The sequence below is a fragment of the Ciconia boyciana genome, chromosome 1, assembly GCF_034638445.1.
Source record: "Ciconia boyciana chromosome 1, ASM3463844v1, whole genome shotgun sequence".
Taxonomy (NCBI): domain Eukaryota; kingdom Metazoa; phylum Chordata; class Aves; order Ciconiiformes; family Ciconiidae; genus Ciconia; species Ciconia boyciana.
In genome coordinates, this window is record NC_132934.1 from 214735663 (window position 1) to 214763002 (window position 27340).

Sequence of the window (27340 nt, forward strand, 5' to 3'; positions counted from 1 at the left end):
TATCCACAGAGGGCAGTTGCCAACCAATAGGTGTACTACATATTTTACTCTTCTTAAGTCATGAGAGTAAAGCCATTTATAATTCCTATTTCTTCCTGAAGTACAGCTTGCTGAGCAAAGACCATTATCAGTTTCCAAGTAAGGAGGTAATTGCATTTCTGAATGTGATCAAGTATTGTCTTCACATGAAATGCTTAAACAATATCATATTTTGCATTTAAAATCTCTCTTATGATATATTCTAGGTCTCTTCTGTATTTGTTTGTCTTCTGAGTTCAGGGATAAGATCATAATTATACTTGCTAAAACAACTAATTTTTATTATGGTAATTTTAAAGCTTATTTTGTGTCTGCTTTGGTTAGGGTTTTAAGAACACCTGAAAAATAATTTTGTTCAAATATCATTTTTCACCATTTCTCTTCCTTCTCTCTGTATTACTAGGAACAATAATATAAAAATAGATTTGACATTTCTTATGAATTCATCTGTTCATTTTTTATGTGTTCATGAAGTTCCCATTTATATTTATTGGTTATTTTTGAAATGGTTTTGCAGTAATAAATACCATTTTTCCTACCTTGCTCCTTCTATTAGTTCTCCATGCCTTTCTGAATCTAGAAGTGATCCACTGAAGTCAATGGTAGCACTAGCACTGACATCAATAGGACAGAATTTTGGTCAGAGTAGTAGGAACAAAAATTTTACTAGCTTTAGGATGGAGAGTGAAAAGCATAAACAAAACAAAACAAAACAAACCCCAAAAAACTACGTGATGCAGTTCTCCATGATAATGGCAGGAAAACTGGATTTGGTGGCTCAGAACCTCCTTTCCTGTCTGATGTTGCTGGACTTAATGTAAAGTAGTGATGCACTCTTGTGTAACAGAATAAATAACCTATCTCTGAGATTTACCGTTTCCTGTTCTGCCGTGCTGATGTGGCCAAATGCAATTCCTGTCACTGGTCAATACAGAATATACTGAGTTTGTAGTAACAAGCAAAAGATACTAAGGTTGGATGAATTGTAGAAAAGCCTATAGAAGGACTTGGCTTAATTGCATGTGTCGAATCTTTAGCTTTGTCTAATAGAATTCAAGAGAAGAGTTCAGCAGTTTAATTGTATTTGTTACTACACATATAGAAACCCAGTACATAAACTAAATTGGTCTCTGCTTTGAGAAGCCTATATTAAAAAGGTGCAAGCAGTTCATGTATATATTTAAACATAAGATTTTGCAAGATTGTTTGGGTTGGGGATAGGAAGGGTATAAACCTGACCATCTCAGGGCTGACTGGCACGTTTAATACTTTGTCATTTTGGGTGTGTAGGAACACTTCGTAGAAACCAGAATTTCTGCCAGAATGACCATGATAGAGAAGGGTTGTGGTGGGTTAACCTTGCCTGGCTGGCAGATGCCTACCAAGCTGTGTTTCACTCCCCTTCCTCAGCAGGACATGGAGAGAAAATAACATGAAAAAGCTCATGGGTCAAGATAAAGACCTTGAGATTGCTCACCAATTACCAAGACAGGCAAAACAAACTTCACTTGGGCATGATTAATTTAACTTATTGCCAATAAATAGTAGGATAGTGGGAAATAAAAAAAAACCTAAAAACACTTTCCCCCAATCCCCCGTTCTTCCCAGGCTCAATATCACTTCTACCTCCTCCCCTCCAAGTGGCAAAGGCGGATGGGGAATAGGGGTTGCAGTCAGTCCATAACACTTCATCTCAGCCGTTCCTTCCTCCTCATGCTCTTCCTCTCATGTTCCTTCCCCCATGCTCCAACATGGGGTCCCTCCCAGGAGGTACAGTCCTCCATGAACTTCTCCAACATGGGTCCTTCCCATGGGCTGCAGTTCAAGAACTGCTCCAGCATGGGGACTTTCCACAGGGTGCAGTCCTTCAGGAACAGACTGCTTCAGCGTGGGTCCCCCACGGGCTAGAGTTCCTGTCAGAAAACCTGCTCCTGCATGGGTTCCTCTCCACAGGCTGCAGCTTCCCTCAGGGTATATCCACCTGCTCCAGCATGGAGTCCTTCATGGGCTGCAGTGTGGGTATCTGCTCCTGCCTGTTCTTCCATGGGCTGCAGGGGGAAAACCTGCTTCACCATAGTCTTCTCCACTGGTTGCAGGGGAATCTCTGCTCTGGTGCCTGGAGCACCTCCTCCTCCTCCTCCTTCTTCACTGACCTTCGTGTCTGCAGGGTTGTTTCCCTCACATTTTTCCACAGATGCTGCACAACCTTTTTTATCCTTTCTTCAATATGTTATCACAGAGGTGCCACCAGGGTCGCCTATGGGCTCAGCTTTGGCCAGTGGTAGGTCCATCTTGGAGCTGGCAGGAACTGGCTTTTTCTGACATGGGGGCAGCTCCTGGTATCTTCTCTCAGAGGCCACCCCTGCAGCCTGCCTCATTACCAAAACCTTGCCATGTAAACCCAATAGAAGGGCATGCAGTGAAATTTAGTATTTGTAAGCTGTTCTTCCAGTCTGAAAAATGCAGATATACAGGCTGTTCTATTTTAATATGTTTAATATGTACTGACTAAGAAGTTCCTGTGAGAATGTATCTGGAGATGGTCGCTGGCTCCAAAGCTACAGTCGTAGCTGTCATGGAATGATATGGGATAGAGTTAGACAAGTTAAGTCTTTTTCTAATATGTAGAAGATGTATTGAAAGCTTTTCTCTTATATACACTACAAAAAAACCTGTGTCTGCAGCTCCAAAAGAAGTTTTCCTCAGCTAAAAGCAGTTGACCTGATGAAACTTGCCTTCTCTAGGACATTGTATCAAATATTGTGTGATCTCTGACTGAAGCTTTTGTTCCAGATCATTCAGAAAAGTGTTCTACAAAGGAGATTTTCTGGTATCTAATAAGAAATGAACAGTTTGTCTCTTAATGAGGTCCTAGCTTCTATGCAAATTCCTATTTCATAAAACTTATGGGAAATTAGTAACACTGAAACTTTTATGTATATGTCAAATTTATTTCAGAATGATCAAAGGGTTAAAACTATTTCTTTTTCTAGGAAATGCCTGAAACATACCCCCTCCACAAACACACAGTCACAGAGTGATTAATGATAAGAGAAAAAGTGAAAGTAGCAATTATATGTGATGGATAGTAAAGCAAAGAACTTGATAGCAATAAGTACAAAACAACAGTTAGGAAATGCAGGTAATTGAAATGATAATCAAGAGTCAAGAATTCCTTCAGAATTTGAATTAAATCCTGAATTGTGGATTTATATTCTAAAGCAAATTAAATGGACTTGATGATATAAAATACCATGCCCACCACTAGTACACCTTATGCAGACCATGAGACTAGAGATTGAAAATTGTAGTGACTCTACAGTGTATTTGTACTATTTTCTGCTCTCATTATTTTCCTTGTCATGAGAACAGTCATATTGTTCATTTCCTCTTTGCATGGCAATCTTCATTAGAATTAGTTGCCACAATTTAAATCCCTTGTGTATTTTGCAGAAGGTAATGGGCAAGTGTGCAAAGCTGACCTTCTCAGGGTTCTCTAAGTTGATTTGTGCACCCTCCCTAGTTCTTCAGCCTCTCTGCCTTCAGGGAGAGGTGTAAATGAAGAAGAAAAAAAAAAGATTGGCACACAGAGTAACACAAAGGTTAAACCAGTGCAGCATGGAGTTGTGTTATATAGACTCTGCTAGGCATTTGAATGCCAAATTTGGTTTGTGAATAAAGATTGTCATGCCATTTCCTGATTCCATTACAAAATTCCGTGCTTTGACAGGACAGAATACTTTGGACTGGATATGTCCTGGAGTTTAATGCAAGATACAAAGCCTTGAAGCTTAGTTTCAGGGTTCAAATCCAACTGAGGATTGAGGAGTGAAGTTTGATTAAAATCCAATGATTCTTCAGAGGTGAAATGAGTTTGGCATATGCAAAGCAGATTTAAGAAGATGAGTATTCAAACTGTAAGACATTTACATAATTTTCACTGATGCACACATTTACTTGTGGTTTTAACAAACAGGCTTCATTGTGAACACATATTCTGATCCCTGGTGGAAATGGGAATGAGTTTTGAACCGAGGAAAAAGCAAGTTACAGCTCAAAATGATTCTGTAGAGTAAACATCTCTGATATTATTGAAATATCTTGAGTATAAAAATTGGCTGAGATGCTCATGAAAGCTGGCTGAAATCTCAAGGTGATTTGGATCTTCCATACCTGATCTTTCTCATTTTTGCCTAGAATGAAAAATGGGAAGTTGTGCAAATTATACCCTTGATGCATTCAGATGTATAAACTGGCGGCTTGTCTCATGTGGTATACCTGTATAGTCATTTAAAATTTAATCTCATTTTTCTTCAGAGGCTGAGCCTGATTGTATATCCAAATTTATAAATTTCAAGTAAGACCCTGATATTATCACCTGTAGAACCAGTGCTATTCCCTGGTATATGCACACATTCCAGTGCTGTACTAGGTGAGACTGAGCCATCGGACTTGAGGATTAGGTCTCAGATTAAACAAGTGAAAAATGTAATGTGACCAATTCTTATGGTTGTTATCCTCAGTTTTGTGATATTTCACTCCTCTTTTTATTAGAACCACAAGTGTTGGACTCTAGATATTGATCAGCTCAAGATTAATTTTCAAATGCAGCTTTAGCCCTTACCATTGCAGAAAAGGGATGGAAAGGGGAGACAAGTAAAACCTGAACATATACCAAAAAACCCCTCTTTGATTGTTATCGCAGATGTATTTAATTTTGAAATCTGTTCCAAGGAACCAAGGATACAACATTTGTTGTAATTTTGCATGCTTAGGAACTATCAAAACTTGCCAAAAGATGTAAATATACAGTTTACTGACAAAGCTGATGTAATGATCGTAATGGACCAGAATTATGTGCAATAATACAAATCAGTGTCAGGGTACCATGAGGGCCAGTGGCTTCTTAGGGGCTGTGATGGGGGACAGAGGAGGGCTTCACAGCCAGGGCCTGTCCCACCACACTCCAGGCAGGAGGAGCGCAGCTAGAGGGCAAGCTGTGCCCCTCAACTGTGGGCATCAGGCATGTCCATGGGGATGGGGACAGGACCAGGACAGGGCAGGACATCAGCCTGCAGGTAGTTTATCTTCTGCCTTCAAGTAGTGTCTTCCCTGTTTATACCAAAGTTCACAACTTTTCTACCTGCATTCTTAAATGTCATCCTACATCCAGACTTTTCAACAGGCTTCGCCAATTTTCTTTAAATGATGATTCAGTCCTCCCTAATATTTGCCATGCCTTCTAATTTTGCCAGACAAAATTTTTGATAAACACCTACCTACTTCTTATCTCCAGGTCATTGGTAAATTAAGGGGAACCAGTCTCAGACTGATGACTGAAGAATACAAGTATCAGTCCTTCTCCAGTCCGATTCACCCCTTTTAATATAAGCTATTACAGTCTCTTCTTTAGTCAGCTTTTTATTGGCTTACTATTCTTATATTAATGTTCATAATCTCCTCCTTGAGCAGTAATTTCCTGTGGGAAACCATATCTAGTGTTTGAGTTTGGTTTTTTTTTCCCTTTTTTTAAATCTACATGTACTAAATCCACGGCATCACCTTATCTAAGATATCAGTGCTTAAAAAAATACAGGTATTAGATTAGGCTGACACCTTTGATAAAACCATATGGGTAATTTACTCACTTTCCTTTGTCTCTGTGTCCTTAATTATTCTTTCTTTCAAGAACTGTTATAATACTTTACAAAGCATTTAAGTCAAATTTAGAGTCTTGTAATTGCAGGGATCACCTTTATTTTCCCTTTTTGTGTAGCCCATTATGTTTGCCGCTCTTCAGGCAGAGTATTACTCCTTGAATTTACAGATTCATTAAAAATCCCTCCTACTGAATTTCCATTAGTTATGCACAACTATTACAACCCCATCCTCTAGTGCCTCAGATTAGTTTATGCTTCAGCATCGTTCAGGGTTTGTCTTTTAAGAAAATATTCTTTGAATTGTAGGTCCAGCGTTGCAGTTAGAGCAGAGGAAAGCTAAGGAGGGAGCCACCTTACTAAGCAGGACAACATCTCTGCCAACAGTCTTGCCATGCTGGTGAGGGTAGGTTAAACTAGGAACAACAAGGAAGGGAGATGATGAACAGTCAAGTGAGGAAGTGATGGACAGGGTTGGAAAGCAAACAGTGAACAGTGATGTGGATGAGGAAAACTTTGTAATCAGCAAAATGGGGCTGAAGGGGGCCCATTTCAAGCACATGAACATTAAAAAGTGAAGAGAGGACAGCATGATGGAGAAATTTCAAATGTTTGTGAAATCAGCATGATTGAGTAACTCTCCAAAGGACCTACAGTTGTGCAGAAGAGGACCTGGGGGTCCAGGTGGACACCAAGTTGTTCATGTCGCACTCATGGTAAAGAAAGCCAGCAGCCTTCTGGGCTGCATTAGGCAGTGTTGCTGGCAGTTCAAGGGAGGTGATCCTTCCCCTCTGCTCAGCCCTGGTGAGACATATCTGCAGTGAGGCCAGCCAAGGACCCTAAAGAAGATTAAGGTTCTGGAGCATCTGACATACAAGGAGAGGTTGACAGAGCTGGAACTGTTCTGCCTGGAGAAGAAACAGTTCAGGAGGATCTTATCAATGTATAAAAACACCTAATGGAAGGAGTAACAAAGACAGAGCCAGACTCTTCTCAGTGGTGTCCAGTAACAGGACAAGAATTAGTGGGCACAAACTGAAACACAGGAAACTTCCATTAAACATAAGAAAAAGCTTTTTTTTGCTGTGAGGGTGGTAAAACACTGGAACTAGTTTCCCAATGAAATTATGGAGCCTCCATTCCTGGAGATATTCAAAACCCGACTGCACACAGCCCTGAGCAACCTGCTCTGGCTGACCCTGCTTTGTGCACTGTGTTGGACTAGATGATCTTCAGAGGTCTCTCCAACCTCATCTACTCTAAAAAAATATTCTATGATCTTTTATTAAACTGATTGGTATGTTTGGGAAAAAACTGACAAGCTTTCAGGCACAAAAGCCCTCTTAAACAATCAAGGCTATAGCAAAATGTCACATAAACCACAGGGCTATTTTATAAGTAAGCCACTGTACAAATAGTCATAAATTTGCAAATGTCAACTACAATTGTCAATTTGCAAAGCAAGTACAATTAAAACAAAATTCTAATTCACTCAGAAAGCACTGTAAATAGCCAATGATATTATAAATGGTATTTGAAAAGCCATCCACAGTTGTAAACAAAAAATATTAAAATCTAAACCAACTGGTGTTTTTCTTCTAGCTTTTTCCTCTTTTTTCATTTTATTTTGTCTCTGTTCATGTTTAAACATAAGGCTCCAGTGGGAAAGTGACATTTCTATAATTTGAGACACGTAGAAACATGGCTGCTTCTGATCTTTTCTGAGATGAATCTAAGCTTGTGTGACATGGCTGTTATGTGCAGTGTGTGTCACATGGGTGGTGCAAAGCTCTAAGAATCTCAGTCTTGCTTCCACTGCTTCAGACCCCTTTCAGTAAACAGTCAGGGCTCTGGCTGTTTGAATTAACTTGGAATTAACAGCTGGCTGGTCTTCAGTTGCTGAAGCAGAAATCTCTAGACCGTAGTCAAGGCAATGCAGGTATTTGTACTGGCTTTAAAAATATCCACTCCCTGAACCTCTACAGGGCCTTATCAAGCACTGTCTTTTCCCTGTAAGATCAGCTAAATCAGATAAGTATTTATCTTTCTTCACCTCCACAACCTCTGTCTCCAGTCCTTCTTTGAGGTGAAAATACAGCTTTGAGCAGTTGTGGCTGGATCCACAAAAAAGATTTTTGTGAGCGAGTCTTGCCTAACTTACGTTTCAGGAGAGTAAGTCCCAAAACTCCTAAGAGTGGCAGATGAGTTGCCCTTAAACCTGGAGTCCTATAAAGCTCACAGAGACTTCTGTTTCCTATATTCGGCTTCATGCTGCCAAGCATCTCATACCTCATGCCTCAGTCACATTAGAATCAAAAAGAACACGTGTTTCAGCTGAGGGATTGTGGTCTAGTGTGCATGCTCAGAGCGTGCCGAACAGAGAGTGCATAGGTGATCATTGCAAGAGGATCTCTGTCTTTGCATGATGGCCTTGTCTTATGTGGCCCACACTTATGCTTGTGTGCAGACTTGTAGATTTTAGGCTCTTCTGAACTTGTTGGCACTCAAAGTCCTGCCTTGCAACAAATTACCCTGCCCATTGAGCTGTACAGAAGTCTGAGGGAAACCCTTAATCTTTCCTCCCCAAATTGTTCCTTTTGGATAAACGAATGAAAGAATCACTGATGATAATGTGAATGTGCACAAGTGTGATTTTCTCACTTCTTCCCCTTGGAAGGGAAGGGAAACCTTGTAAATGATATTTTAAAGTAGCCAGCCTTCTCCAGGCTAGTATTTTTCTTCACAACTAGAAGCAAAGGGACAGTAATTATAACCCTATTGGAATGATTTTACATATACTTGCTATGAACTGAGCACTTCATAAGAGAGGGTAAAGCTATGAGCTCTGATATACTTGCCAAATCCTACTAGGAGTAATTAAATATTGCCTGCTCTTCCTGCCTGGTCTATCAATAATAGCTATTGAATAAATAATATAGGGACTTTATAAAACTTTAGGGATTCTTTACAAGTAAAATCTGTTTGTATAAGATCATATTAATGTTACAAGCTTGTGTTCTGCTCCTTGCTGTGCATGTGCAATTTCTATTAGTGAGGGGAATCATACTTACATTTAGGAGAGAAAAGACCCTTGTTACATTCATCATAATACAAATAGCCTGATATGTTCAGCTCTCTTTCTGGAGAGCTCTGGCTTGCAGCACTTTCAGTAGATAAAAATATAGAGTCATACCAAGGGAATATCAATGAAAGAACATCTTATCACTCGGAAACACAAGTAACTCATGTATAGCTGAAGAAATAATGAATTCCTGCAAGTACCTTATTAATACCACTTTCTGAAAATTCTTTTTCTTAAAATAATCTTGTCCATAGTTTTAAAGCAGATTACACTACAGATTTAACAAGAGCCAGGGTTAGCACCAAAAAGAAAGGTTCAGAGCCTTTAGGTATTGTAAAGGTGAAAGAGAATTCATTAAATTTAAAGGAACCTACAGTGCTTTCTAGATAAGTGCTTAACACTTTTGAAAGAAACATCTTTGTAACTAGGAAGACAATTTTCCAGATGGGAAAACAACACAAAGATTTTAAATAACCTCTTCAGGATCATATAGTTCTTGACTCCCAGTCTTGTGCTAATTCACACTGACTGTGTTTAGGGAAAATCCTATCCAGGCATCTGTATCTTGCTGAAAGAGCCATAACAACACAACTCTAGCATCTGTGTGGCTGTTAGTTATATAGTACAAACAGCTCCTGGACTTTAAAGAAATTTCAGTCTCTTTAGGCATATGTGTGATGTCAAAGAACCTGGTCATGCAACGATTGCTGTCAGCAATGGGGAAGCCAATTGAAATAGCTTCAAACTGCAGTGTGTAACTGCTTATAAACTTTAATGGAACAACGAGTATGTATGTTCAGAATGTGGCGGGCAGTAAAATCTACAAGAGTGATATTATGTTGTGGTTTGGGTTTTTTGGGGGTTTTTTTCTGGTGGCTATGGGAAGGTCCTTAAACTTTTCTTCAGAAGCAAACTTCTTCACATATGCATCACTGAATAAATAAAGTTTTAGAACAACCTGGAATACAGAGCTAGACCAGTTTAATATTTACTGGCTCGACAGAAAAGAGAGTGAGTTTTGTGCCCTGATGTATGACATACCTGCAAGAGTAGGGTTTCTGTATTCCACCTGCTGTTCCCCTGCATATTGAGATCTCATTTTGACAAACTAGAGCAGCCTCAGCAGAGAAGAATGACAGAGAAAAACACCACAGAGGTTAGGATCCTCTTCTGGAACGTGGAAATGCCTGTTCCACCTCATGTGATGAGAGAGGACGTGACTTTGTGTTTCCAGCCTCTAGATGAATACAGTCCTATTTAGTAGGACGTGGAGTGTAACTTAAAGTCTTCTGTGCATGTTTATATTGCACATATGATTCCCAAGAATATTTAATGCTGGAACATACCAAATAAACTGTTTAAAATACTATGGGAGAGGAGAAGTAAAAAATATATATATATATGTGGAGGTAGCTTTCCAAGATCTCTTTGTCTTCAAGTTAGACTCATAAGGAGACTGAAGCAAAATCAATAATGAGATAGATGGTGGTATCCTTCCTTTTCCTCTTAAATCCTATAGCCCAGTACTAGGGTACTTGTCCAGTTTGCACATTTAAATAATTTTCTTTCTTTCTCCCAGGAGAGTGTTCTTCCCTATGGGATTCATAGGAAAAGGCATAACAAACATCAGCTCCTTTGCTATGAAGGGCGCCTATATCCTATTGCAAGCCAAATCTCTTACAAAGTAAACAGATTTTATTCTGGAAAATACAAAAAATAACTGTTTCAGCATTTCTTATTCTTCCTTTCCTTCAACTTTTATTTAAATTAAAGTATTTAAGGATTTCAGGTCAAATTTATGGCTATCTTAGCTTGACACAGACCTGCAAAACCAGTATAAAACAATGCCCTCTCTCCTGCAGCAACAGCAAAAGCCCTTACTGCATCCCAACACTGTTAGAGGAAGTTGTTTAGTGGAGGCTGCTGGACTGAGACAGATTGTGGGGATGTCCCCAGTGCTATCCATTGCATAGGCCAAGAGGCTATGTTCTCCCCCACGTTTGCTCACAAGACAGCACTACTGCTCAGCAGTGATTCTGTCCAAAAAGAGCCACCTGTTTTCTCTAGGAGTCACCTTCCACGTGTTGGAGGAGGTTATATCATTCCCACCAGTTGTGTTTCATGTTTGATTTGCAATGACTGAAGCCCTAATATAGGGTATAGACCAGCAAGTATGCAAGTGTCTCTAGTGTCAACCTTTTATCCTACCAGGATTGATTGGAGTTTTGTGTTTCTCACAGGTGACATAAGTAAAACTGTATTCTGGGGTACCTCCAAAATACAGTACTCCAAGGAGAGTAGGAGACAGCTGAAATCCCTGTCGAGTATTTTGACATCTTGTTCTGACTCCTTTAACTTAAATCCTGTTTAACTAGCAGCATCTGCCACTGACATTTCCACAAGGATAGTACAGATGGAGCAGTGACTCAGATCGCTGGCTCTACGGAGTTATGAATAGCTAAAACTGTTGCTGATGAAGATTATCAACAGGGCTGTAGGAGAGGTCCATGTGTGTGATTGAGGCCTGCAATATGTGGTATTTAGACCTTCCACTTGTATTGTTTTCATAAAAGAAATTGTATCTATCTGCCTATACATACGACTCCAAACATGAACAAATTCTTAGTCTTCATATGCTTTTATAATTGTAACCTTCTCTGCTCTGTATTGGTTAACAATTAGTTAATTCCAAAAGCAAAAATTACTTGAAACAAAAAAATATTGTGTTTTATGTCAGCATTTCAATCTAGGTCACAAATTATTTCATTTCTTGGAGTTCTTCTTGCAGCCTGAAAACGGGTGGGGTGGGGAGAAGCAAAACAAGGTAAATCTGTTAGCTGAACTTCCTTGTCATTTGGGTCACATCGTTGTTTATCGTCCTTCATTTTCCCTGGGGAAACACAGAGTAAACAAGAAGATAGTTGCACTGAGCTTTTGTGATAAGGGTTTCAGTTGGGAAATGTAATCTGTTTTGTAATTCCTTGGTCAAAGGGTAGTTTGAGACTGCCTTTTTATTTCATTCATTTACAATGAGAGGTGTGTTTTTCTCTTGTTTCCTTTAACATTTTATGTGCATAGATTTCTTGGGAAAGCTACCAAGTTAGTAGATTTAATCAATTGTAGTTTCAGCTCATTAGAACTGACACTGGACCCAACTCTTTATAGACCTGGATGATCTATACAGCAGAAAATAAGGTTACTTCCAAATGGACTCTGCTGTTGCCTGGGACAGAACATAGTTTATTAAATGTTATTTACATCTTCAGCAGTAATGCCTTACACCGTTCAGACACCAAGTAGATAACCATTTCACAAACTTCATTCAGAAAATACTCCTTTCTACACAGCGCTTACACTCGTACTCTTTAGAATGTATCATCTCAGCTCAGGAACAAACATTCTTCAGGAGTTGTTCATATTCATGTCTGTCCTTCAGTTTTGACAGTGCTGATGAAGGTGCAATTAATTGTTATTTATGCTGGATTTTGTTTCCAAACAGGAGAGGCAGATCTCATTTTTTTATACTTGCATAGAACACACTATATTAAATAGCCACTGTTGGAGCAAGCTGAAGTTAACCAGAGTTAGAGGCTTCTGTAAAGGTGCCAGAAGTTACTGAATGGGACACATCTTTCACATTTGGAAGGAAGAAAGGTGGTTAGTTTTGCTCAGGCTATTGCTCCCAGCTATGAGATTTCATGGGCAGCAGCCTTCATTTATTCCTCTACACATGGAATTAGGTTTTAGGATGAAGTAGCTTCCTAGGAAACAATGGTGGGAATATGAGATTTCTGGAAGCACTGAAAATTTGCAAGCACTTTATGACTGGGTTTGTTTGAGCTCCAGTGTCAGTACATAACATAAACTACTCTTAGCATATTCCTAGGTACCATTTTGCTGCTTCGCCCATGAGAAGAAAACCATCAGGCCCAGAATCCTGAGTTGGCTTTAAATTTAATTATGAGAAAGATGAAAAAAGAAATAGAGATTACAACATCTAATCTGTGACCAAGTTTGGGGATTCAGCCCTTGGAAAACCATGCAAATATTCCAGCAAGGTTGCTCTACAAACTTGACATTGTAAATACTACTAAGCATAGCAGCAGCAGGAAAATGTGGCACTGAGTCTGTTGGTCAGTACTGTTGCAATTCATCGCACCTTGATCACAAGCATTTGTAATCCGTTAACATGGAAAATGAGAAACGTAACCACCATTCTCAGGGTTCTGCTCAAAAAATATGTTTCTCTTGCCAAATGACTTTTAAAGGAACTCAACGCAAGCTTCAGAATGAGTAGATGTCAGAATGCATTTGATCAACATCATTTTCAGCGTGGACATGTAAGTTAACCTGGAAACTGGTTAATTTTACGAGCCCAGAGAAAACAAACTGTCAACCATCTTTATTCCATTTCTTCTTATTCGCTTTTTTTCCACCAGGTGTCAGTACAAGTGCACGGACACCCCAGAGATCCGTGAGAGGTCTCCTGAAGAGCTGCCTGAGCAATAATGATACTGTTTCATGGCAGTTCTCACACTCCTGAAAATGTTTTAGTTTTTTTCCGTCCACTGTGGAAAAAAAGATATTGTTTATCCATCTCAACAGCCCTTTGAGCTGTGCAGTCCACACCAGTTTTGTGTCCTATAGGTATTCTAGAATCAATTGTTCTAAGTGCCCTAGCATCTCCACCCATCCTCTTCTCTACCCTACAGTTGATTACAGGGCTAAAGTATCTCCCTTCAACCTCTAACCTGAAGATGTGAAGACTATGAGGAACAAGGCAGGAAGGAGGGATAATTGTCAAATGGATATGTGGAAAATACAGCTCAAAGACTTCAGATCACTGATAACTATACTGCTTTTTAGGTCATAGTCCATGTGCCCTTTCTAACTGTTGATAACACCTAACAAGTACCTCCCCAAATCTCCTTTATGAGAAATGAGTCTTGGGTCCTTGATGCAAACAGCACCATCAGCATCACCCTGCTAAAGGCAGTATCATGAGTTGGACTTTTGTTAGTCTTTGTTAATATATAAACAGAATTTCTTATGGCTTCCCTTCAAACATTAGGGCTGAAGACATTTTTTATCAGACCTCTCAACATTATTGCAACTCCAGTGCCCTGACTAAAAGGAAGTGTCTTGTTTTTAGAAGATTTCTTGCGTTACATATTCTCCTATTTCAGTCTTTGCACAGAGGTCACCGTAGCCTTGACTTCACTGTGATAGGGATGAACCTCAGTTTCAGATATTTAGTCTTGTTTAATGTAAAAATATGCTTGGAATAGGTGCTTTTAATAGGAGGAGAGACTTGAATGAGTATCAAGACAAAGATAACATTCCATGACTATCACAGAACCTTCTTCCTTTTGGTGAAAAGCAAGCTCTCCTCAATGAGGGGAGCCATTCTTGCAACCTGGGAGATACAGAGTACTCTGATCTGAATATAAAGTTGTGTTTCAATACTGCACCAATAAATCTGTGTGGGAGAGGAATGAGAGAAGGGGAGGAGAGGACTTATTCACTATTTGCTCCAAAGAGCTCTGCAAATGTCTTAGCCATAAAAAGTGATCAGGCTTCTCAACTACTCATAGCTCTTAAAATTTGCCAACAATTAGAAGGTCTGGAGGGAGAATCTATAGCAAATTTCTGCCATGTCCAAGAAGGTGTTCATTGAAAAATCTGGATTCAGACTGCTTTGAAAATAAAGAAGTGGCCAATTCCTACTACAGTCTGAAGTAAAGAGTTCAGTGTTGGGATATCTTCAGTCTTGAAAGTGACATTGGAAACTAATCATGTACTTGCAATTTGAAAACCATGGTGACCGAGATCATCCATGGTGCTCAGAGCTGATGAAAGGTGAACAATAGCTTGCTGCCTTATTAGCCTCACAGAATAACAGAAACATGACACAGAAGGTACAATCTTATTTTTTATTTGTTTTGTCTTGTTTACTGACACTATGGTAGAGTTGCCTGGAGATCCTGGCCTCAACAGTAAAGTAGGAAAGTCAAATAGTCTTTCTCCATGGACTTAGCAGCACGATTTTAATATAGTGAGGTAAGGATTGGTTTGGTTAAATTTTCTTCTTCTCACAGTCAAAGCTCTTGAATTCCTCTGAAGAGGCACTCCATCTCTTCGCTGATAAATTCTTCACTAAGGAAAGCTTAATGTAATTGATACGCTATATCCACCAGAAAAATCAGACTCTGTAGAGGAACTCCAGGAAAGCCCTACATTCATTCAAGACAGTCACAGACAATCACAAAAGAGTACTGAAAGGCATTGCAGCTTTTGATGACTGTATTTTGATAGAGGAATATCTAGGAAAATGAGGAGGATGAGCAGGCAAGGTCTCCATGACCAGTGTCACACACTTACTGCATTGGTATTCTTGGTGGTGGCCAGGCTGGGAAAGATCAGTCACAACAACACCCAAACCATCAGGGGTAGGAGTGGTGCTGGTGTACAAATCTAGGATAATGGAGGAGAAAATTGATTGAGTCTAAATCTGGAGTAAAGGAGGTGAGAAAAGGATCTTCAAGAGGATGAGAACCACGAGGTTAAACTGTTCATTCTTCAGTGAGAGGAACAGACTCTGTTGTTGGGTCCCATTTACAACTTAAAGAGTGTTTGCCCTTTCCAACCGAGCTATAGTGTAGCTTCATGGAGACAGAATAGAAATATGTGAACTTTATACTTATCAAAATCATTATTACCAATATATTTTTAGGTCATGGAAATATAGATACTTGGAATTAATGAATTTCAGTCCTTCCCTTTCCCACCCACAGATCCAACAAGAAGTTATTGAAATTAGAGTAGCTCTAGAACTTGGTAATTTAATGAAATCTAGGAACTCTCCACTCTTACAACATGTTATTTCACTCATAATTTCACGATAGTAATGCCGGAGTGATAGTGTTATCACAAAGAGGATTCCAGCTCACACTTACCAGTAACATGTCTAATCTTAGATCTAAAAAATAACTGGGAACAGAGCAACATAACCTGTGTTATCAGCTCAGGTTGGTCTCCAGTGATTGTTCTAGAAGGTGTCATGGTTCTTATGGTGCTTTAGCTGCTTGTCTCCCTGGTACACTGTATTTATCATTGTTTATAGTCTCTGCACCTTAGTGATTTGTAGATTGTTTTTTCTGCAGGATGTTTTGACTTCTTTTATAACTTCTCTTTGACTGTCTCTCTTTGTTTCATCCAGCAGTTTCACAGATGCAGCCCTGGAGCTGCAAAGTTTTACATGACCTGCAGGGCATCTTTTATTTTTTGCATTTGGAGCTCTATGCAGAGACAAAGACAGAATTTTAAGACTTAAAGATCCAGATTTCTGGAAATGATTGGCTTTTCTGTTGGGGTTCTTTGAAACCAATGAGAATTGCCACTCTCAAGTGTTGTATGTCTCCTTTCTCAAATCAACATGACTCAAGCTCTCTATCTAAAAACTGTAGTATTTTTACCATTTAAAGTCCTAAAATATTCATATCATGTTTCCATTCCACTTATACAATCCCTGCATCAAATTCTATCTAAATCTGCCAGAAAATTTTGTCCCTGTCTCTTCCTTCCTTTCTTCCTTCCTTTCTTCCTTTCTTCCTTTCTTCCTGTCTTCCTGTCTTCTTGTCTTCCTGTCTTCCTTTCTTTTTCTTTCTTTCCTTTCTTCCTTTCTTTCTTTCCTTCCTTCTTTCCTTCTTCCTTTCTTTCTTTCTTTTCTTCCTTCCTTCCTTCCTCCCTTCCTTCCTTCCTCCCTCCCTTCCTTCCTTCCTTCCTTCCTAATCTGAAATCTTCTACCCTGTCTTGAGTATTTTATCCTGTGGTTTTTCAATTTTATGTGAACACAGAGTATTTGCCATATACTCCAGAAAGGCTAGGGCTTATTTGCCACTTGAGCTTTGAGCATGAAGGCGTGTCACCATGTTTAGCTCTCTGTGAAACCCTTACATAGACCTGCCACAAGAATGACACGTTAGACACCTACCATGTGAATGACTTGTCTTTCCCAAGGGCATTTGGTACCTTTTGGTATTAGCATTGAGAGGTGCTTTTGTAAGTCACCTGTTGATCAGTATCTCAGTTGGTAAAGCTGTTTGCTGCAGCACTGTTCTGTTATCAAGATACAGAGATATGACTCATTTCTCCCACAACTTGCTATCCCAGCAAATTGCAGATGTTTCTCAGCCAAACTGCTCGTAGATGGATTTTAGGCAATATTATTTGAAGAATATGTTTGATTTCTTGTTCTTAAGCAGACCCTAATTCTCTCAGTGCCAGGCCATGGACTTAATGTTTTTTATTGCTCAGGATCTGATGGTTGCAGTCAGCATCTCTCAGTCTTTGACCCCATTCAACACAATACCTGATTTCTCCCCTTTAAAAGGAAAAGTCATATTTATAAAGGTGAATCTCAAAAAAAAAAAAAACCCCAAACCCGACATTTTACTGGTACCCTATTGCAATCACTAGGGAACTCCCTTTTCAGTCTGCTGGGGACAGAGTTAATTTAGCATTGAATATGTGAGCAGTTTGCATCCATCTTCCTTTGCAATGCAGTAGTGAGACTTGTCTGTAATTTAAAGGATTCTGTTCACAGACATGGCCCAAGTTGTCACTGCAGTTTACTGACTGAAGAACACATTATTTTCTGAAGTATTTACTGAAGTGCTTGTTGGTGGATTGAGCTGATTAATGCACCGTACCACATTCAGCCCAGAAAGTAGTTGAAAAATGGAAGGATATTCCCTATATCACTTACTGACTTCCCATGGTTGAGTAAGAGCAATATTACTGTCATATTTACAGTGTTGGAGCGGGAAGCATTTCTTGGGTCTGGAAGTACAGCCTGGGTAAATAACATATATCAGGCAGAGACCTGTTGTATCATCTTCTTCGAGACTAGTTTCCATTGGAAGGGAACTTGGCCATCCAGGCAGAGGGGGAAGTAGAATGAGCAATCAGGACTGCACGAGTAGCTTCACTGAACATTTCCCTACTGTTTCAATGTTTCAATGTAAAGTAGCTTTATTGCACAATTTGGATTGGAGATGTTTTGATGCAGTAAGTAGTAATTATATATTGTAATTATATATTGCAGTCCTTCCTTTCGTCCTACATTGGCTTTGTTTGCTAAGGGTCTCATCAGCTCTACTGGAAAACATGAGTGAAAAACACAAAACCTTTGCTTTCAAGGATCTTCAGTAAATCTAATTTGTCTCTATACTATTCTGCTGGACATTTCGATGTTCACTCAACCAAGCTCGCTGCTAACTGCTGAATTTGGCATGTGGAGATATGCCCTCCTGATCCCAGTAGATGCACCTCTTCAAGAGGCTGCCAAAGACCACTTTACCCCACAGCCTATTGATTCTAGGATTTGCCTGGCAATGACTCAGCCACTCATTTAAAATAGGATTTGATCCAGTGCCCGCAGATGTCAATTTAAAGAACTCCCATTGATTTCAGTGGTTTGTGGATACATCTCTTACTTTTTGGCATTACCTCTGCACTGAGAACAGCACAAGCCGCTGAAAAAAGGGGTGCCAAGTAGGGCATCAGAGTCACAGTAGCTTTTCCCACACAAAGGAAAAATATCCTGTTATCAAGAATAACCACAACAATACAAGAATCAAAAAGCAAATTTCTTTTCTGCTTTTCTATTTTAAGCAACTGCAGCACTGCAAGTTCCTATTATTGTGCCATATTGTGTCATCTCAATTTCCGATTGAATAAAGGGTTTCCGTGAATGCAAGTTACTCTCTTTTGAAGAGTGACATCTAGAATATTTACATATTTTAATCTTGACTTACAAATACAATTGTACGCAAATGATTAACATATAATAATTCATATTTACTTAAAGAATTATTGCCATTCTCAGGCAAACTGAGAGAAAATAATATTTTGCTAAAACGCCTATTAAACTATCTTGCATCCCCTTCCAGTTGCCACTAATTACTGGAGTATGTGTGCAAAGAGAAGCTTTGTCCCTTTTTCTCTAATTGAAATTTTATTATAGGCAAACAGGAAGTGGGAAATTAAAAGTAATATATATGCATGTACAGAAGCACTGGAGATTAGTGCCTTGCTCTAAAGGAGCAACTCTTTCTTGCACAAACCATTCTGTAACATTGCAACTCAAGTTTAGGAATTCTCCATTGTGGCAGCAGTTATGAAACACCATCTCTTTCCTAAATAAAGCAGGGGATTGAGGTCACAAATGGAGAAAGGAGATTCTGGTTAACCTCAGCTGCACCTTTCTGCCATTCTTTGCTCATGCTTCCAACTACAAAAGAAGTCTTTTGTTCAATTTTAGCTGTATCACTTATGTGCAAGTTTTCCTTTCACCCTAAGTCCTTTTGAGGCTTCCAGAACTCACAGCATCCCCAGAGCTGCTTGAAATTGTGTGAAGATCAGGCTGCCTCACCCCAAGAGCGGTGGTCCCCAGTCATGATTATCAGGTAGTGCACTGTCCAGAAGTTTTTGATGTCCTATGGCTGCGGGTAGCACAGAACACTGAGAAACAGTTAAGCCTGAGCCTTTCTGTAGTGCATTAGTTGCTTAATATAGTTGTCTCAGGGCAATGATGATTAGGGTTCTATAGGGATTAAAGAACAACAAAGAGCTATATTTCCTTAGCTCACCTTTTAGATCTTGCATAATGCAGCGCTTAGCCAGACTGATTTCTTATTTCCCAGTGATTACAAATTGACTTTTTTACTAGTCCCAAAATGCATGAAATAAGTGAGACTTTAATAGGACAATACCATATGGAAGACTGTGTGTCTGAAGATTCTAATTTCTAATAATTAAAATATCCTCAGGACCATCCCCTGGTACTGTAACCAATACATACAGAATGGCCTTTATATATACTGTCAAATGCTTTCACACTCCAAACAAGGTAATAACACATCAGCTGACTTGGAATTGGTCCTTATCCATGTTAACTCCCCAGCCATTTTTGGAAAATGCTTGGGAGATTATGAGTTAGCTTTGGCCAGAAACATATCATTGCTCAATTCTACCCTGGTGTGAAACCAAACATAAGATTACATTGAATTGGGCCCCATAATTCTTACCCTCAGCCTGATAGCAACACAGCAGTAATCTTGAGGGAGTCTGTTCCCATGAGATCTTTCATCTTAGCTTTTTCATACAAGAGGTCCACTAATCCCAATATATTCCAGGTAAACCAAGCCTCTTGAAGATTATAAAATATTTTGCCACATAAAGATAAACCTTATCAGTGGTTTCATTCTAATGTACCAGGAAATTAGTGCTTGCACAGGGCTTGAGCAGTGAAATGATTTTTGACAACAGAATGTTCTCTGAAAAACCTTTTCCACTGTATCATTTAGTGCTGAGTTATGACCAATTCAGAGGTGTTAATTCAGAACCTCTGTGACTGACAAGAAGTCACTATATATAGCACCAACCACTCAGATATTCATTTTGTAGTAAATTCTGTATTTCTGTTGAATAGTGAGAAAAAACCACATGCAAAAATAACTAAGATGGTTTGGGCATGCATGGACCTGAGTGTACAAAATTCATGCAGCTAGTCTACATGATAAGCCTAAGTGTTGGACAGAACCAGAGAAAGGGGGTTTTTGTTTTTAATTGGAAAAATTACTCCCAGGACATGTAGCTTGTTTTTGCAGTCATGAGAATAAGCACCACAATGACAGAAATACTATGCCTGCCGATATTTTATGGAGGTTAGAACAACAAACCGCCACCTTCTGTATGTGCTTGCCTCCTAGCAGTGGATTCCTGTTTTAATTTTAGTTTGCTTTATTGCTTTCTGGTTAGAGCAGCAGGCAATACTAAAATTGTTATTAAATGCAATCTGTCTCTTTAATAACAGTTTCAAAATTAAAATCATAAAGTTGATTCATAAACCACAGAAATACATACAGTAGTTGGAGTAGCCTTCTTTCTGGGGCATTGCTGAAATGTACCAATTCAATGGACTTTATAGAAATAGGTTGCAATTACTGTTGTTGATGGGAGCAGGGAACTTGTAATAACCAAGATGTGTGTATAACATGTACAATATAAATTTGAAAAAGGCTGCTAGCACCAGCGGACACTGCTTCTTGTTCAGTGGGTTGAATGGTGGTAGCTTGCTTTTGTTAGCCACTAGCCGTTAAGGTAGCATCAGAAATGGTCAGGAGAGTCCTGGGATCTGTACAGAGTGAGCAGCAACCCCTCTTCCACCAGCTGACATCTAGATGGGCAATGGGTGAGCTGGAGTGTATGTAAAAGGGAATTTGCATAAAAAGTATATATTTTAATAAATGACAATATAAACCAATCTAGAAATATCCAGAAGTATTCAAACAGCTACCTTTGTGTTGTGTTGTGTGTGTCAGGGATGCCCAGAAGTACATCTGGGTTTGTTAGTTTTTCTGGGTTTGCCTGTAGCATATGCAAGGAGAAAACAGTGGGCAGCTGTGGAACAAACCTTCAGGAAACACACTTCTTGGTGCTTCTTTTCTCTAGATTCAGCCCAAACTGTTTATCTTTAGCCCTGCTGGTTGAGAACCTGTCATGTGGGACAAGCTTATTTTATAAACAACCCATCCTTTTTAATCTTGTTAAGGAAACATGATACCCAGACCTCAGAAGAAGCCAGCAGCAGGCAAAATGTGAATAGTTCTCTGTTATTCATAGCAAAGTTCGGAATTCCTCAGTGCCTTCCAAAACACCCACAGACTCCCCCAGCTATTGATTCAGCAGCTCTGTTAGTGGAAGTAGCTGATGATAGAAAAATGTTGGCGCCACTGTGTCCCTGTTGATGTTAGAAGACTAACAAACATGAAATAGGATGCAATCTTCAGAAATGCTTAACTCTTCCCTGCATTCAAATGTGGGTTTTCAAGCATTTAATTTGAAAACCTGTATGTTTAACAGATACAAATCACCCTTACTTTCCCATTTCCACCCTCATAGCTACGTATCAGACAGCTGTTTAGGGATGCATCTATATATTTTGGAGAGTCGGAAGAATCCTGTTATTCCATTTTACAGAAAGGAAAATGGAAGAAGCAAGGGCTTTGACCAAGGTCAAATAACTTATGTCTATGCTAACACATTAAATGTGCCTTTGAATTCCAAAACTACATTCAGACTACCTCTTGGGAATGGTCCCTGACCTATTCTAGTTCCTGAACTGTCTGGAAACTCTTTGGGAGGGTGCTGGCACAGTCCAAAATCATGTCAGGAAAGAGTCTAACAATTGAACAGTTAAACTCTTTGATTTTTCATAGCCATTTTCAAAATTGCCTGAAGTGACTCAGAAACATAAACAATGTTTGTTTTAAAGAATTTTAGAGCTAATGAATATATCTACAACATATACTGAACTAATGCTGACCCAGGACAGTAAATCCATAGGAACTTTTGAGTAAATTTACCAGTATGTATCCAGAACATCTTCTGGCAGATACCTGTTGTTCAGACTTCAGATAGTTTTTCACAGTCACGCTGCATCCTAAGTCCTCCAGCAAATCCTTGCCACTTTTGCAGACCTAATGTTATCTTAGGTGGAGCCAGTATACGATGGCCTGTGTCTATGTTGCAAATCCAGAAATTTTATGGGCTTTCTGCCCAAATGACTAGTGGTTGGTTCTACTGCCACTCAAGTGATTTTGCAGATTTTAAGTACCTTCTTCACCAAACATCAACGTTTTCATCACAGTTTTCTATTATTTCCATTTCCAGTTACTTCCCTGTTCAGGATGTTTTCAATAAAACATTGAAAACAAAAAAATGTATCCCTTGGCATATCATATAAGTGAACAGAGAAGATATGTAAAGAAATTGCCTTTTGAAATGAGCTATTCAGATATAAGCACTGATTTAAAAAACAAAACAAAACAAAACAACAAAAAAATATCTAACAGTTTCCTTGACACCTGAAAGCTTCAAGCAGCTTTAAATAGAATGAGGATGAAGATACCAACAGGAGACTTGTCTCTTACAGAAAGATCAGGTCTTTTTTTTTCTCCCCCCCCCGCCCCCCCCGCTACAACAATATTTCTGGTCTCTGGGCAGATGTATATACCATTGAAAGTATTATTTTCACAGTGCCCTCTGTTCTGCAAGCAAGCAATAAAACTACTTAAATTTAAGTAGTATTCTAGTGCTAGGGGCAGGCAAATTCTGAAGGTGGTGGTGGCTGTTTTAAGGATCATAAAGATTTGTAACCATTGTATTTCTTCTGCCACAGTGTTTTCTTTTTTCCCCCTCTTTTTTTAATCGTTCTTTCCGGCCTGCCTGGCCCCCCAGAGAATGCCGCTGTATTTCCTGAGACACTCTTATCTAATTAAAAGAAAAGAAAAATATCTCATTTTGCTCTTATTTCTCTTTGCTATTTCTTTTCTGTCAGGGTGGCTTGTATTCTCCTCACATGGATCATCTCTAAGTACACAGGGAGCCATTTTCAGGTTGTCTGCACCAATCCTGTTATTTAGCCATTTGTGCCTGTATCTTTTGTACATAGTGTTCTGTGTTCATAGTCTCTCTCATTACAGTAATTTCTTGCAATTATGTTCTTTGCTTTGGTATCAGAAGATTGCAGATTTCTCACTGCACTTGTAGTCTACATGAGATTTGTGTGTTTGTGTGTTCCATTTACTCTGTTTCTATAACAGACTTTGAAAGGAGAATGAGGCATCCTGAATGTTAACACCAAACAGAACCTGCAAAACGAAAGAGTCTTCTAAGCTTTCATTTGAATTTTACAGTGTTTTAAGCATCTGATCATCCCTATCTTACTTTACCAATTTGTCCTGGCCAAGAAACAAAGAACTAATATAAATGGGTGATCTTGTGTGTAGTTTGGGAAGATAAGGTAAAATATGGCTCTGTTATTTTTTATTTATTTATTTTCTAAACAAACTTTCTATCGAGCTATCTACCTACCTACGTACCAACCTATCTCCTTTCTCAGAAGAATATTACTCCACTTCTCTTATAAGACTCGGACACACCAGTACAGTTCTGCTCCTCTGGACTAGCAGGGGATGAGATCACCACTCCCTTGTTATTAGTAAGATAACCTTAGATTCATTAGGACATATGATGGCCAAACAACGAGGAGGAGAAAGAAAAGACAGTCCAGTTTGTTTCATCTAAACATACTTGGCCAAAAATCTATTTTGTCTCCAGCAGGAAGTTTTTTGCTGAGGGATGTGTTAATGTTTTGGGACACTGATATCACTGGAGAATGATATGAAGTCTTAGGGAAAATAGGTCTGATTCTTGGCCAGTTTTGATGTATTTTTCATCATTTTTGACCATTTTTTCATCATCACAGTCACAGAAATGTAAGTGAGCTGGGCATGAGACCCACCTGTTCTCACTGAACACTACAGAACAGATAGGTCAGGCATTAACCTTATCTGAGCTTTTCCAGTGGGTCAAGTAACATATACAGTTTTCATTATGTAAAAAAAAAAATTAAAAAATCAATAAATTGAAAACATTCCAGCCCTGATGATTTCAAAGGAAAATGAATGTAGTCACTTCAGTGCCATCATCCTGGGTCTACCAGCAGCCAAGAGCTATGGCCCCAGTACCTGTGCTTCTCCTTGACCCTGTATTCTACCTCGTGATAATTCTGTTTGGGACTTGCACTCACATGTCATCATTTATTACTAAACTGGTGATCATTTTTATTTGGTGTAGTGCCTGACTGAAGGAATGAAATAAATAGGTAGAATGAGAAGTCATGGGGGTAACAGAAGGGAGGAAAGAGAGAATCAGAGAAGACATGAAAATAGAAATAAATGAAAGCAGAGAACACAGTGATGTCGCTAGTCTCAGCTTAGTGCATGAATTTCTATGGTCTGTGTTCTTCAGGCAACCAGACTGAAGAATCATGAAGGTCTTTTCTAGCCTTGAGATGAGTTAATCATGTTTTATTCCAAGTAATACTTAAGAGGTCAATAAAGTCTCAGGAAAGCTGGGAATCAGTGATAATAGCTAACAGCTGAACAACAGCATAAGTGCTATATTTTACCCTTCCCCCCGCCGCCCCCAGGCTTCTATTGACATCAGAAGAGAAAGGGTAATTTGTAATCTTAGCCATACGGCCAGCCCTATATTTATGAATTAAAAATGTGATCCAGCCTTTTCCATAGAAAAACCTGCAGCTACTCAGTTAAAAATGAGGCTGGACTTTTTATCTGATCATCTTTTAATATCTCTGATTAAATTAAAGCTGCCTGTTCTCATTCACAGTTTTCTTCAAAACATTTCACAATGGTTTTCAGTTTTATTTCATCTTTTTTTTTTCTTTTTATTTTCCTCAGTCACTTTTCAAAACTTTCATCCCCAACTGCTATTAAAGGCAGGCAAGACTACTGCTGATCTAAGTGACAAAGGAAGTTAGGAAGCAGTATTGAAATAAGAAGGAATGTTTGGAATATAAATGTCAGGTGAAATTTAAATTACAAGAAATTTTAGTGGAGACTTAAATGTCTCCGTTGTAATCTGTTAGTGTGAGTGGTAAGATCTGCTGGAAAAAATGTTGCCTGGACTCTCTTCATCTAGTCTGTCCAAGAGTTCTGTATTGCTACTAATTACAAAATTTCTAAATTCCTTTGGTTTATCCAATAGCTGGTATTATACTCTGTGATCTTTTCTTCTGGTGCATAAGCTGTCTATCCCCATTGCTCTTATTAGTGTCATCACACAGCCATCTATCAAATAATCATCAAGAAATTTTTCTTCTAAGACAATACATTCTGAAACAAGTGTCATCTTATAGCAGTTGGGAAAGAAAGTGTTTTCCAAATAAGATAAATAGAACTGTGAGTTAAAGGGACTCAAGAAAAATACCTGATCCTGAAAATGAAACAGTCCAGAAGAGTCTCAGGGGAAATAAAAGATCGATCAGTAGGATGATATAATAATGTCAGATATGCAGAATCAATGTCAACAAACTTTGACACTCTTGAAAATTTATGGCATGAGCTAAAGTTACCAGCTTGGTGGAGGATAGGACTTCTTCAGTGTTTCAACATGTTTTATCCCATAATTGCATTGCTTTAAGTAACCTGTTTTATGCAACTTAATCAGCAGAACAGAGAATCAGTCATTCTTTGGATGCACATTCAAAACCCTATTATTGTTCCAGACCTGATTATTGAGTTGAGGGTAGTTTATGTTTCCAAATGCCCAGCTGAAAATCTCTAACTTTCTAAGTAAATAGCCATTAAGGAGTCCTCATTCAGAGAAGGAGCAAAGTAAAGTTTTGACTGCCATTAACTGAAATAATCTTTGAGTATCTGAGGCTATCCTGTAAGCCTTGGTTACAGTGGGGTTAAATGGTGTGAAAAGAACATATTGTCAGTACAGAAGATGATACAGTTAGTGATAACAGAATGACCTTGAAGCCAAAATATAATGCCGAGTGAGCTACATCCCAGAAAATGGGCTATGACAGGTTCTTCATAAGATAAACTTATGAGCAGAGGACTTTATGCAGAAAAAAATAAGCTGGTATTATTTCTTGATTGGCCACTGGAAGATAGTCTTCCATCCTTAGTCATGACTCTATCTTATTCTTTAAGTATTCTTATATAAATAAGCAGGGTTACTGTCTGAGTAATTAGCTGTGAGTGGAAACATCAGAATCTAAGCTGATACATACTGCATTTTCTTTGCCTCATTCATTCAGCTCTGTTTCCTTTTAAATCAAAGGCAGAAGGGGAGAGAAGAAAGAGATATGTTAATGTTGCTTATGCAATAAATAGGCTTCATACCTAGTGAATTTGCATCATTCATCTTAAAATGCCTACTTATATTAGAAGGAAACCAGACATATTAAAAATTAATTCATTCCATTAGATTGCAATGGCCAGGTGAGATTGTTAATTGCTCACTTCTGCACTGCTTCTTGTTTTGTCTTTGATGGGATGGAAACAGAAATAGCATTTTTTTCTTTCTTTTATAAGGATATTGTGTTGTTATAATATATTTTCTGAGTTGTAATTTAAATTTAAAAGAAACATGCTGTTTTAGTGTCATGCATCATAATATACAGGACAAACTCGACAACAAGAGGAAAAAAATAACTTAAAAATGGCTTTTTTTTTCAAGTAAGTTTGAACAAATATAAGGAAGGAACCAGCCTTTAGTACTGCTTCTGGCAATATATTTTGTGATTAATTGAAAACATTTTGGTTTCAAGAAAAAAAAAAAATCTAAGGGATAAAAATACTAAAAATAAACACAAAAATACAATTTCTTAAAGCAAATATTTATTATTTACTTACTATTCCTTGTCAAAAAGCTGTGAAAATGCCACCAATTTATTTACTTTATTTATGGGAGCAATCTTATAAAGATGACTAGTTTTCTCAATAAAAGTAAGCTGTTCCAGCCTATTGTGGCTTCTGGACTGTGAAAATACCTGGTGACTACAATGGCTTTTGTAGCTTCCAGGCAAAGACAAGCATAGTTTGTTTTGTGTATGTCACATCACAGGTTCTCCCTTATTTCTGGCTTTGAATCATGTTGGAAAAGCAGCTTGATTATA